Source organism: Ambystoma mexicanum, chromosome 2q, assembly GCF_040938575.1.
Source record: "Ambystoma mexicanum isolate Mex_15411 chromosome 2q, UKY_AmexF1_1, whole genome shotgun sequence".
In the NCBI taxonomy this organism is placed as follows: Eukaryota; Metazoa; Chordata; class Amphibia; order Caudata; family Ambystomatidae; genus Ambystoma; species Ambystoma mexicanum.
In genome coordinates this window covers 1,383,604,128-1,383,617,690 of record NC_090924.1, presented here as the reverse complement: position 1 = coordinate 1,383,617,690, position 13,563 = coordinate 1,383,604,128, and the positions used below count along the sequence as shown (strand labels likewise).

The 13,563-nt window shown below is 42.3% G+C and overlaps 1 long non-coding RNA gene across 1 annotated transcript in view; it reads left to right on the top strand.

Annotated features, from left to right (window-relative positions):
* LOC138570186 (uncharacterized) overlaps positions 1 to 13,234 on the top strand; it is a 64,756-nt gene extending 51,522 nt beyond the window's left edge. The window contains exon 2 of the long non-coding RNA XR_011303421.1: positions 11,718 to 13,234. This is a non-coding gene — a long non-coding RNA (uncharacterized lncRNA). The remainder of the gene's footprint in view (positions 1 to 11,717) is intronic.
* Positions 13,235 to 13,563: the final 329 nt, after the last annotated feature.

The following is a 13,563-nucleotide window of genomic DNA, read 5'->3' as shown; positions in this document are numbered from 1 at the left end:
AATACACGTAGCACGCTCCCCCAGGCCCGATCGCGTGAGGAACTTCACGCGAACCCCTGTAATACACGTAGCCCGCTCCCCCAGGCCCGATCACGTGTGGAACTTCACGCGAACCCCTGTAATACACGTAGCCCGCTCCCCCATGCCCGATCGCGTGTGGAACTTCACGCGAACCCCTGAAATACACGTAGCCCGCTCCCCCAGGCCCGATCGCGTGAGGAACTTCACGCGAACCCCTGTAATACACGTAGCCCGCTCCCCCAGGCCCGATCACGTGAGGAACTTCACGCGAACCCCTGTAACACGTATTTTTTGTCAGCGGGTGTCCGTGTTTGTGGGTACCCCTTTGCACGTCATTTTTCCTGGAGGGCCACAGTATGGGACATTCATCATGGCAGTATATAGGTGCTATTTGTTGGCGCACCTTTTGGCGCACATTTCTTACAGCCGCAGAGACGCTACCGCCTCCTTTCTTGTGGCGGTCGTGTTTGTGCCTGTGCGCTGGTTTGAGCGTGCGCTTTTTTCCCCTATTCTATTCCATGAATACGTGTTGTAGGCGAGCGTGTGGGCGTTCCGCGCACTTGTGCCCTGTACTTCCCCCGTGACGCCCACGTTTTGGCTAGTTGTTCCCCATTCCGAGTGTTACGCCCGTGTTCCGCCTACTTTTATTGCGTGCGCCGCGCTATGTGCGAATTTCGCTGTGGCCTGTGCGATTTTCGCTGTGACCTGGCGCACGCTGTTAGATGGCCTGTGCGCCAACGTGCGCCAACGTGCGCCGCGCACTTTTTTTTCGCACATCCGCTGGTTTTCTCGCGCACGGCCTTCCATGAATCGACGTGCGCTGCTTTTCGTGCGATTTTCGCACGTTCACTGCGATTTTCGCTATTCCACTGCGAATCGCACGTTTTTGCCCACTTGCGCCGCGCTAATTATTCCATGAATCGGCCTCCTAGTCTCCAGAGGCCAAGAAGCACCCAGCACAATTAAATCAAATAGCAGTAAATAAGAGGTTGAAATGGACAAAATCGTGGTCTCCTCACTTGTGACTCAGAAGTTCAAAACTTAGGCTATTCCTTAAGCTCCAAATGAAGATAATGATGTGCCTACATGCCCTCAAAAGTCCCAGGACAGAGAACAGGCTGCAAGGTAAACTGTAAAGAAGAAGCCTTGGCTTAGCGCCTGACACTTGAGATATGATGGACTAATTGGGCAAGTGGGTAGTAATCTCTGCACCCGAGTTTTGTTTTGCTTACGTGCTGCTAATGAGCCGAAAGTCCAAGGCTGGGAGAGAATGCCAAAGAATCATAGGGGTCTACGTAGCAACATGCTATAACGTGTTGCGTGAGCCAATTTACTGCTGTTATTCTACTATAATCTGTATCATACATATTTAGAGGTGATTCAAGGTGTGCCTACTAGATAAGGGACATCCAGTAATGTTACTAATACTTACATAATACTAGCAAAAGTACCCACCTTCGCCCGGGATATCCATTCTCAGATTTGGTTTCAGATTCCACCGAAAAAGATGAACAAATATTGTTGTTTGCCACAAAGGTAAAATGCGATACATGTTAATTTTTACTAATTAATTGAACACCAAATTTTCATTTATCTCCAATTTAAATTCTCACATGAATATCATATTTGTAGTCTTATTCTGATTATTTGCAGTGTTATGAGCAGTGGTGGCCATTGTCGCTGCTAAACATACACTGCAAATTATCAGAGGAAGCATACAAATTTGATATCCATGTGAGAATTTATTTCAGAGTTAAATTAAAATTTGGTGTTCAATTAATTTGTAAAATTAACATATTTTGAGTTTATTGCAAAAGAAATCAATGAAAAGAAATACACACTCACACTTTTCTAAAATAAATTAGAAACCAAAAAAAGCACAAGACCAGTTCAGCACAGACAGCGCGATGATGAGCACTTTCTACAAATAACCTGTAGATGGTGTGCGGAACACCACAAAACGTAATACTGAAACATGTAAAAAAAAGTTAATTATCTCAGGAACAGGATGACCTAGAAATAGTTGCATTAATTTGGCAACGAAATGAAGAATACGCCATGCAAAATACATGATGCCAGACCTCACCGCTCATGAGGAGTTATGTCTCCATGATCATCAATGCCACATACAAACCCACCCACAAACAAACACGACTTTATACATATATATATATATATATATATATATGTCATCCATGTAACTGACTTGCCATCAGTCATTCGAGGAGCACTTGCCTTCGGATATTACTTTAGAGATTTGCATCACTCTCAGCATGTCTTTTGTAACCTCTTTATTGGTTAAAAGTTGGCATCCACGTATATAATATGCCTTGCATTTCGGCTTTCCCAACAAAAAGTTGACGCGTTTCGCGGCGTTACTCGCCGCTTGCTCACAATACACAAACATGGCCCCTTAACAATCCCACCTTTAATAGGTTTTTACATTTGTCAAGTAGGATGACATTATAAATTACATATATTTTGATATAAAAACTTTGTGGAATCAAAATTTAAGTGTGAGTGTATGGACTATGACTTGTTGTTCGCAAGATTGCCCTACTTTTAAAAGCTAATAAAGTAGTACTTTGCCATATTCTTTGAGTCCGTCTGGTTATTTGGGTCTGAGATCATTATTGGTATTTCCATTGAGCAAATGAGACGCTTCAAGGTGCTATTGCACAAGAGTACACAGTTGTACATAGAGCAAGTTTATTTTATAAGGCTGTCGGGAGTAGTTAGATAGTGTTGCTGGACCAAACAAGCCCAAGTATCGACAATACCACATTAGTTCACATCTTTTATACAGTTTTGCAACAGTTAAAACCCTCCCAAATACTATATTGCAGTCCACTCCACAAACAGGACTGAACACAAATTTCTTCAAAAAAATCCCATCTTTCCCCAATTCTTCCATTTTCCTTTCCCAGTCTTATCTTGATAGTCATCTTCAGATCATATTCAGAACACACCTCTTCTTAGGATTTGTCCGTAGAAGGCTATGACGTCAGAACATGGGTAGACATTAGTATTGAAACATAATTCTTTACTAGCAATAATAACAGGCCTAGGGCTTTTAACTTTAAGTGGCGATTGTACATGGCGCTCTTACATATTTTAGCAAATATGATGAAGGCCTGAATAAACAGGATCTTCTATGAATTATTGATTACGATCTCAACTCCCCCAGACTCCTGGTGCTTCTGACAACACACTTATTTCTCCGACCACTACTCCAGAACACACAGCCTCTGGTTTCGACCTTTAAAAACAATTAACCTCCAGACACCCTAGCCTCAGGCCCTATTGTTGTTTTACCAGCCCAAACAAATAATCAACCCCCTCAAAACGACTTCAATACAATGAGCGAGATACCATCTGTTACCTTGTGGGAGTGTTAAATCATAAACCATCCTGTTTGCAAAACGACCTTCTTACTAGACGGCTCCTTCTTCTTTCCATCAATGAATGTCCCTGCTACTTAAAATTCATATGCAGCAGCTAACCGCAAGTTACAGATTTACTAATATTTTGTCGTCTGAAAACCTGAGAAAGTCAGTTTAAAAGTCAAAGTGCATTTTGCAATAGAGCCCAAACTACCATGTTTTTTGCAAAGCACCCGTGTGTAGATTGTGTTCATGTTGTATTTGCAGTTTTAATAATGTATTTTTCTAGGTGTGTGAAGATCTAACATGTTTAAATTCTTAACAACAGTAACACTTAAAGTAACATATCCCATCCATAATGGACTGCACTCGATGTACATGAATTTGAAACATTGCGCCCAGGTTGCTGCCACCTAATGTCATCAATAGGGGGTGCGCAACATGAACCCCTCACATTCATGGTGACCTTTCCTGACCAACCCAACTCTAACACAGTTCTTTTATTAAATGACATACTATTAAGGTGGTTACATACACATAAATATGACTCACTTTGTACTCAAGATTCTTTACTCAAATAGTTAACACAACATATATAGTGCTATGTGGAACCACAGTTATTCTTAGTTTCATTAATAATGCACCAACCGGTGGTCCTAAAAATGTAGTAAGATTTTTGAATACTGTTTAACTCCACAAACATAAATTAAAAACTGTAAGCAACAGTTTAAAACATTGGCAGAATGCTTACTTTAAAATCACGATGCAATACTGTGTATAGGCTCCCCAACCTGTGCAACCTGGAAGAAAGTGAAGTTATACTTTGCTTTTAAGATAATTCCCAGTCCTTATATGTTCATTAATTGTCTGATTCTATCTTTGCAGGTCCCACCACCCAAAAGTACCTGGGAAGCAATAGGAGAGCTGGGCCCAAAACAGATCTGAGACCCCTGGATGGACCCTGCAGGAGGAAGCCCCTCTTCTTCGTCACAGTACTGTGGGTGCCTTGGAAGGCGAATGGGTGGAGTCTCTCAGCTTTACTCGATGATATTCCTTGAGTATGGACTCCCTTGGAAGACGAAGTTGCAGGGTCATTGCTTTTGAGCAAGAGGGGGGATCCAAGCAGTGTCGGAAAGGCATCAGTGAATGTCTGTGGCAGTGGTCTCCTTGGTTGGGTTGTTACACTAGCTGTCAATGTCCTGTAAGCGATATTCAATCAAGACTACAGCCAAGTCAATGCCTAGTCTGGGATGCTGAGGGAAACCCTTATTGATGTATTTTTATGTCCAGTTCAGTACTCTGGATGACAACCCTTGTATAACACCCCCCTCTTAGAATCCCCCTGACCCCCCTGAGCCAAGAAGTAGGTTGTTTTGCAAATTAAAAGATTTATTTGAAAATTTAAACAATATATATATCACACTTCTATAAATAAATTGATAATGGATATTACACTTGTGAATATGAGCAGTAATCAGCAAGAGGTAACTTATGAATAGGAACAGAAGAATAAGGTGGGAAATAATGCTTTATATGGTTCAAGGGAATGCAATGATGAATGAAATGCAGTACAGAAAATAACTTGATATGGCTTCAACAAAAGACAATGTAATCACTTTTCCTTGACAATTCACTCCCCCCCTATGCAATGTAAGAAATGGAAGGAGAGCACACAGTCTTCAAGAATCCCAACAAAATGCAATACGAAATGCAGTTCCCCCCCAGCAAGCCTAGAGGAAAACAGGTAGAGGTTTGAAACACAGGCCCAAAAATGCTTTGAATGTGATGACAATGAAGTGAGAAATGTGCTAAAAATGCTTTTAATTCCCTCTAGATATTCAGGGTGAGTGAGAGATGCTTGTTGGTATTAGTTCAGGCTCACTTTAGCAATGCTCTATGAGTTATTACCAGGTTGCAAACGGATTTTAACAAAGGAAAGAATGGAGCTGCTATATTGACAAGTGGAGAAATTGAGCCAAATCGCAAATCGCAGTAAATTTCGCGAGTCCGTAAATCGCGATTGCGGAAAAAGTATAGGGAGTGGGAAGTCGGTTCTAGGTTCGTTGGAAATCACAGCTTTAAAATGAAAGTTAAATTTCGTTCCTAGCCAAAACGGTTCAAGAGATACGGATGATTTAATAGAGGTAGATTTTCGGATTTAATGTAAAACTCAAAATGACAGGTGACAGTTGTGCAGCTTTACAAATGACAGATGACACGATTTCTAGGAGGCTGTTCTAATTAGGTTAAAATAGTTTGGATTAGATTATTTTAACTAAGAGATTGGGTCTGCACAGTTCTGCTAGGTACTCACAATATAAATTTGAACTAGGCCTCGTCACGGATCTGTTCAACACGTCCGGCGATGGTTCTGTTTGCTCGGCGGGTCAATCAGGCACCGGTTCTGCTCACAGCGATCCGGATCTCTGGTTCTGCTCACAGCGGTCTGGGTCAGCTCTGCTCAGCTGGTCTAGCCTCTCTGGATTCTGGATGTTATGTTCTGTTATGTTACTTTGCATTTATATAGCGCCTTATGTACCATTGGTATAGTCTCAAGGCGCTGGTAGGTTGAACGCCCTCGGGAACCGAAGTTCAAGTCAGTAGAGAGAGTATAAAGGCGTCAAAGATGGGTGTGCGCACCGTATATGTGTGCTGCAGGTGTAGCATTCATGTGGAGGCAGCTTCTTAGCATTAGGTGTGGTGGTTGAGGGTTGAGGAGTATGTGTTCGTTCTGGCCGGATTATCCAGATCGATTGTGGCTGCGTTAGGCCTGAGGAGAACGCCGGCTGGAGGGTGTAACCAGCAGTGTTTAGTTAGAGTGATGTGTAGTATGAGGAAGATGTTGGTATGAGAACAGCTATACCGAATGGTGTCATAGTATCGCTGTGTTCTAGTTGGGTGATGGTGTAAAAGAAAAGAGTAAGCGTGGTGATGTGATATGATGCGTATGAGATCGGATTATATCTACATACTTCCTAATTCGTCGCTCATGCGTTCGTTCGATCATGCATTCAACTGCACTAAGGAATCACTGGCTCTACTAGCTGGTACTTCGTCTGGTCTGCGCACACATACTTCTGATCTATACACAGGTGCCTGCTCTACATACACACACACACGTCTGCTCTACACACACACGCGTGCATGTCTGTTCCACGTCAGCTCTATACACAAACACATATACACGCGTCCGCTCTACACACACATACGTCTGTTCTACACATACGCGTCCGCTCTATACACACTCACACGTCCGCTCTATACACACAGATGTCCGCTCTATACATACACATGTTTGCTCTACACATACAGATATGTCTGCTCTACACACGCACACCCGTCCGCGCTACTTACACATACACGTCCGTTCTACATATACATACGTCCGCACTACACACTCCTGTTCACTTTACACACACTCCGGTTCGCTTTACACACACCCATGTCCGCTCTACACCTACATTTATACATCTGCTCTATATACACACATACGTCTGCTCCACACATGCACACGTCTGTACTACACATACATACGTCTGCTCCAGACACATACATACACATACGTCCGATCTACAGACACACATCCATGTGCGCTCTACGCCTGCATGTCCGCTCTACACGCACACGTCCGCTCTATACACACGCACACATCCATTCTAAACACACACACGTCCATTCTGTACACACGTAAGTTCACTCTACACATGTACACACGTTCGTTCTACACGTGCATACACGTCCGCTCTATACATAGACATCTGCTCCACACATGCACACACGTCTGCTCTACACACGCACACATGTCCGTGCTACATACACATCCATGTCCGTTCTACATACACATACGTCACGCTCTACAGACATCTATGTCCGCTTTACACACATCCATGTCCGCTCTACACCCACACACATAAGTCTGCTCAACGCACACACACATCTGCTCTACACACACACACATCCGCTCTACACACACACACGTCCGCTCCACTGCTTTCTGGGTACTGGCAAAAGCTCTTGGCACAGAATTCAAACAGCTCGCCCGGCTGTAAAATAGTTTGCAGATGATTTTAAGGATGCTGAGGCCTGCTGAGAAGAGTTCTCAGTTTGTGGGTTTAGGCCCTTGCTTTAAGTTCTGAAGTAAAGTTCTGGTCTTTGGAGATCGATGGATGTGAAGTCTGGAGTCTCCCGGCAGAGCGTCCCGCAGAAAATAGAATTGAATGTCTCTACTTGTCCCAGCAGTCTCTTTTTATGTGTTTTGGAAGTGGGTGTGTGCGTGGCATAACTGAGCTTGCCCCTCTCTACTTGTCATTGGCCCAATTCTCCCCTCTCCCATGATTGGGGGAAGGAAATGGATTGTCATCATGATGAGGTCTGTTTATGGGTCAGAGGATCCTCCCCTGGTCAATTTGCCCACAAATCTATATTTGATTCAAATACATATTTCCCAGATACACAATTTGCTGAAATTACATGTACACATTATATATTCCTTATGGTCCATGCTTGTCCGCCTCTGATCTTCCTGGGGGCTTGCATTCAAAAATGACAACATTTTGCACTTTTTGACTGGTTTACCAATATCGGACATTTACCAAAATTTACACACATGTGCGCAAGGAGTATGGACATTAATTGATGAAGTGTCAGATTTTTAACATGTAGACATTTGGAGTGAGACCCTATTTTCCGCTAGCAACCCCCCAGAATACACCACAGGGTCCTAACACCTCTTAAAACATGCACAGAAAATAACAAGAATAATGATATTACCTATATAATTTTGACCAGTCCACACTATGAGTTATCTATCTTTTTAACTTATGCCCTGGTCAAAAAGGGGTGTGGCTTCCCACATCACATGATGGAAGAACTGGTTTATCCACTTCCCCCAAGCTCAGCTGGCTCTCACAGGCACTTCTCCCACTTCTCCCAAGAGGAAGCCACTTTACGGCCCCCCCAATATAACATTTGCCTGAGTCCATTGTTCAGTTTCCTGCACTCCCCAGGTAATTCAATCAGAGAGGTGTCACCTCCTTTTTGTGGGGGCATCAGAATGCAGCCAGGACTGGGAACACAGCTGTTGATCCAGTTTCAACTCCTGTCGGGGGTAGTTGTCAGGCAGAATCCAGTTTCATTAAGCTAGGTTTCAGCTAAATGTCACTTTTTGTTCCCAGTTTTCTACATTCAAATCAAACTGACAATTTTTACACATGCAGCTAGAGTGCTGATTCTAAGTTCAAAACTATGAAATTTCAACAGTTACAAACTATGTGATACTCAAAAGTAGGTCCCTAATTTAATTTAAACATTTCGATTTTAGTGGTTTTCAGTTCAGTTTACTTAAGCTGCTGACCTCCACAGCTCAGCCAGTTTTGTTATTAACATTGTTTTGGGCTCTTTTTCTTTCCAGATTTTGTATGCACACAAAACCTCATTCTGCCAAATGTCTGCTGGTGTTCAGTGAGATTTTTGAATATCCTGCAATGTTTGACATAGGCATTTTTAGCTTGCATTCAGAGAAACCAAGGTGATTTCAAAGGGCTTTTTAAGCTAACAGGCATTGCTGTTTTTCCTTTGGCACAGATTCCACTCATTGCACCCCTGGCCCATCACGCTCGCACTGGTGGGTGGAAGGTTAGGCAACCATTTTGATTGGATTCTGGCGCACATAAGGGCGTTTTGGCCATCTTGGATTTTCTAAGCCCACAGCACCAAATGTTGCAGCTTAATGACTCAAACGTGGGTCAATACACCTGACAGTCCCACAAATATGAAACTCACTGTGGACCTCAACAAGGCTTTGAAGGTGAGGATGAGACCTTTGGGTTTCCATCGATGGCCATCAGTGGCAGCAAGTGCAGTGACAGTAGTAGGTTAGTAGGTGTTCGGTTTCATCCGTTTACCACCATTTGATTCTTCGGTGCTGGAGCACAACATGGATGACGGCATGGCTTCTGGAAACTTAGACTCGAGCATGTACTTAGAAAAGAAACCCAGGTGCTTGGTGATACGTTACCTCTCCCTATGTGTTCCCAATTTGTTTACCCTCTCTCATCGATAGGCCCGATGCAAGTGTCTTTTGTTTGAAGGCTGACCTTGCCAGTCTCGAGACTCTTAACTTAAGATTTTCCCTTGTTTGTGAGATCTTTGTCACTTATAATACCATTTATTTATCCATATCGGCAGTGCATTTAACACTAGTTGATTGAATTATGCTCCATGCAGTTGCTGACCAATCTATGCTCATCTGGGACATTGTCATAAGAATCCATTGAGTTTGCAGAACAATAATTGATTCTCCTCAATTAACGATATTCAGGTAATCACCTCTTTCTTAAATGGTCATCCATTTTTGGAAACTCATCAATATGGATATCACTTTGTGGGATCACCAATACGTGTACATGTATCATCACTATGGTGCATACTCCTCCCCAGTTCTTAGGCAACTGCATGTAGGCTCTGAATCCACAGGATCAAAATCGATCCATTAACACTGCACTTCCTCCATCCATTCCTTGGACTTGAATTATATGTTTACATCCATTATTCATGCCACCCAGGATCAGACCATTGTTCCTGGAGCATGTTGTTGCATTTCCTAGCTGTATTACAGAAACTGGTCCTGATTAATTTTCGACCCATGTGATTAACTTTGAATACTTGGTCAATGATTCCAGGCATTTGTCACTCACTATCGTCACTATACTGGCTGATTCTTCCTTCAATAAATGTGCAAGGCAAGCCAATAGCACTTTGTCCCATCCAGTACTAGTGAGAACATGTCCATATACCACTCGCTGAGGGTTTTCTCCACATCCTGGCTCTCCATTGGTATCTGAGCAAATCAATGTATCCATCTGGACAACTCGTATTCATTCTCCTATCAGGGATGGATACATGAGGTTCTTTGTTGTAAATCCTAAACCATTTCCATCTTTCTTGTCTTCACATACGTATATTCGTATGGGAATTCCACTTTTGTTCTCCATCATAACATCACCCATTTTCCTTCAAATTGTCCTCTTGTTGTGTATGCTGCTAGATGAACGAGGCATTTTCCATTATATGGTGAGATTCCTCTTGCAATAAATGTTCTTGTCACACGTATGGCATACTGGATTGAGATTATGGCCCTTGGAACGTGCATCTGATACTGGATGGGATTACACCAGAATAATTCTGAGTCCAATTACCGAACAAATTCAAGAAGATGGCAAGTTGCTGTTTTATTAGCAATTATCTAAAACAGGGAGTTTACAATGGACGTACGCTCATTCCCTCATAGATTTCCGCAGGAAATACAATTATATACCCTCTTCGTGCGTCATAATGACGTCATGCTGCGTGGCAATAGTGAAAAACCTATCAAAGGTTGGGATTGGTTAAGATACACATCTAGATATACAATGATATAGGAGCTAGGTTTGTTATTGGTTGCCCAATATCAGGTGGACAACTCATGACTACCTCTTCAAATGTTTCATATCAAGACAAATCAGTTACACAGTATTTCATCGGTTTCTCAAGCTGTAAGGTCCTTTGATATATGGACTAATACAATTGGTTGGCAAGCTTGTGCCATGTCTGAAACATTCACTTCAATTAACAGCATGTAAGCCAACACCTAGGTGCAAGTAGATTGGACATGAGACTGTCCTACCACCCAATTAGCCCAACAGCTTTCATCACCCATGCCTTCTGCCATGAAATTCTCTTTGTAGTTGGCCTTGCAGAGTATTCTTGTCCTCAGAATTCAACAGGAGTGAGATAAATCGCTATTGTGCCTGGAACTCCAAGTTCAATCCCTATTTCCATCTTTGACTCACATGATAGGAGACCATGATTCTGTTAATTTTGCAAGCATTTAAAGGTTTTAAATGAATTAAGACTTGGCATCCTTTGTGTTCTTCCTTGCACCTTAATGTGAGAGGATACATCCACTGCATGCATGTTCCTACTCTTTGTAGATAGCTGACCTCGACTTCTCAGTTCTTGACTTCAGGCCAGGCAGTCTCCCAACGCAGCTTCAACAAGCTGCTATTCTAATGTGACACAACCTTCCATTCTTTCTTTATGATTTCTTTGGCTTGTTATTTCATAATACCAATGTTCAGATTCTGTACAATAGCGTCTCTGCCTGTATTCTATTTACTATTTGTAGCTAGCCTATAGAATGACTTGATCTATCTTGCGTTTCAGCACCTTTAAATACTTTATACTTCTGATTACTGAATCACTTTCTAAATTGTAATCTTCTTCTTTTATACTTTAAGGTTCACTTAATTCTTTACTTTGTCATTTCCCCTCTAGGATCCACACATTGGTAGAGGAGGAGCAAAGTACCCCCACTCCAGTACCTGAAAAATGTGAAACAATGTATGTGACATATACTGAACAGCTAAACCAGCAGAGAGCAGAGCGTGGGCTCTGTGCAGTACCCATAATAACACCCATACCTAAGAGAATCTGGGAGGCAAGATACCCATTGAGGAAAACATACCTACATTCAAGAGAACATGATGGCCATTTGAATGAAATCCCTGAAGAAGCAAAGAAGATGACGGATGAAGGTGAATGGTGACGTCATACAAAACCAAATCGACACCCATATGAAAGATAAACAGACCAGAGAATGCAGAAAACCTACAATACATTAAGAAGCACAATGGATAAGTGATAGCTCGGGATCAAGGTGAAGAAGCTTATGCCACAGACAAGATGAAGATATTTAGTGAATTTAAACGTGTACAGATGCAATAGAAACGCAAGCAGCAAAAATAATCATGAAACTAACTACATGCTTTTAAATAGATATAGCGTGGCAAGTGCCACCATATACATATATAGAGATACATATGGACAAGTAAAGGATGGAAGTTTCCACTACACGTCATGAAGCAGTGCTGAACAGAACAAGAAGGCCACATTTTAGTGTCACAGTTAAGAAAAGCAATTGAATTTAAACAGAATGAAAGCACAGTTAAGGAGGTGATTGAGCCAAGAAAGCCAAGGTCTTATCAGACTTGAATGGGCTGACATTGGATACAATTAGCAAGAAGGAACAGAGGTTCTTGTTCAGAAAGGCCAAGCAAAAACAAAAGACATCAGAGGACTATTGGAGAATACAATTAAATACACGATAAGCTCAATTTCATGGTGTCCAGTCAGTTGGTAGAAGGAAGTTGGATGAACGAGGTGGTCAAACCTACGCACGGAGGCAGGCTGGTGCCCACACTCCCTGACGTTCTCAGAGCAAAATACAAACTCAAGACCAATATTCAAAGTACTAATTGACATTGGACCATTGAGGTGATGATGGATGATACAGTGATTGGTGGGAAACTAGTATTAAGACGAGCTCATCCGCACTCATCCGTTCAGCCTGCATGCTGCTAGACATAGGTGGAAAAGTGCAAATGGGGTGGAAAGCAACCAATTGTAGAGGACTGCGTAATTAAGGGTCGTATAGTTTGTGTAGCCAATGGGACGTCATAAAATTTGTGACGTTCATAGTGGCCATTTTGAGGGGAGGGCTTAGTTGCCACACCGGATGTTAGTTATCCTACCACCATCCTCCACAGTTCTATACAGATATAGAACTCTTACTTAGACCCAATCACACCCTCTGTTACGTTTGTGCAGTTTGCCACATAGGATGATGTTGGTAATGGCGCAGGTCAAAATGTCAATGACGACCAATTGTGGGTATAAGAGCCCAGTTTTTTTTTATAAAGTAGGAGAGTGAGAAGATCGAGCGACTGCTGGTGTTCGTTGTGCTGCCCGTTTTATAGACTTGTTAATAAAATGGACTCACGTTTGCTAAACTATTGAGTTGTCTTGATTATTGATGTATGAATAAAATCAGCATTGCCATCTATCTCTAGGATATAGCTTCATTTGCTGGCTATGAGAACACCAAACGCACATCGTCTGTTCAATATTTTAAGACATTGTGCACATTTTCCTATCACATCATCAGTTTGTTTTGTTAGCTTTTTAATATTCCTTCAGGGAGTTCCTCCTGCAGGCTGTCATCAACTCGAGGGTACATTCGATATGTTCATCTTAATTGATTCCGTCTTCCATGTACATGCTGCGGTATTGGTACAATAGCTGGTGTTAGACAGGGCACAGTCTCATGGCTCCAATATAGCAG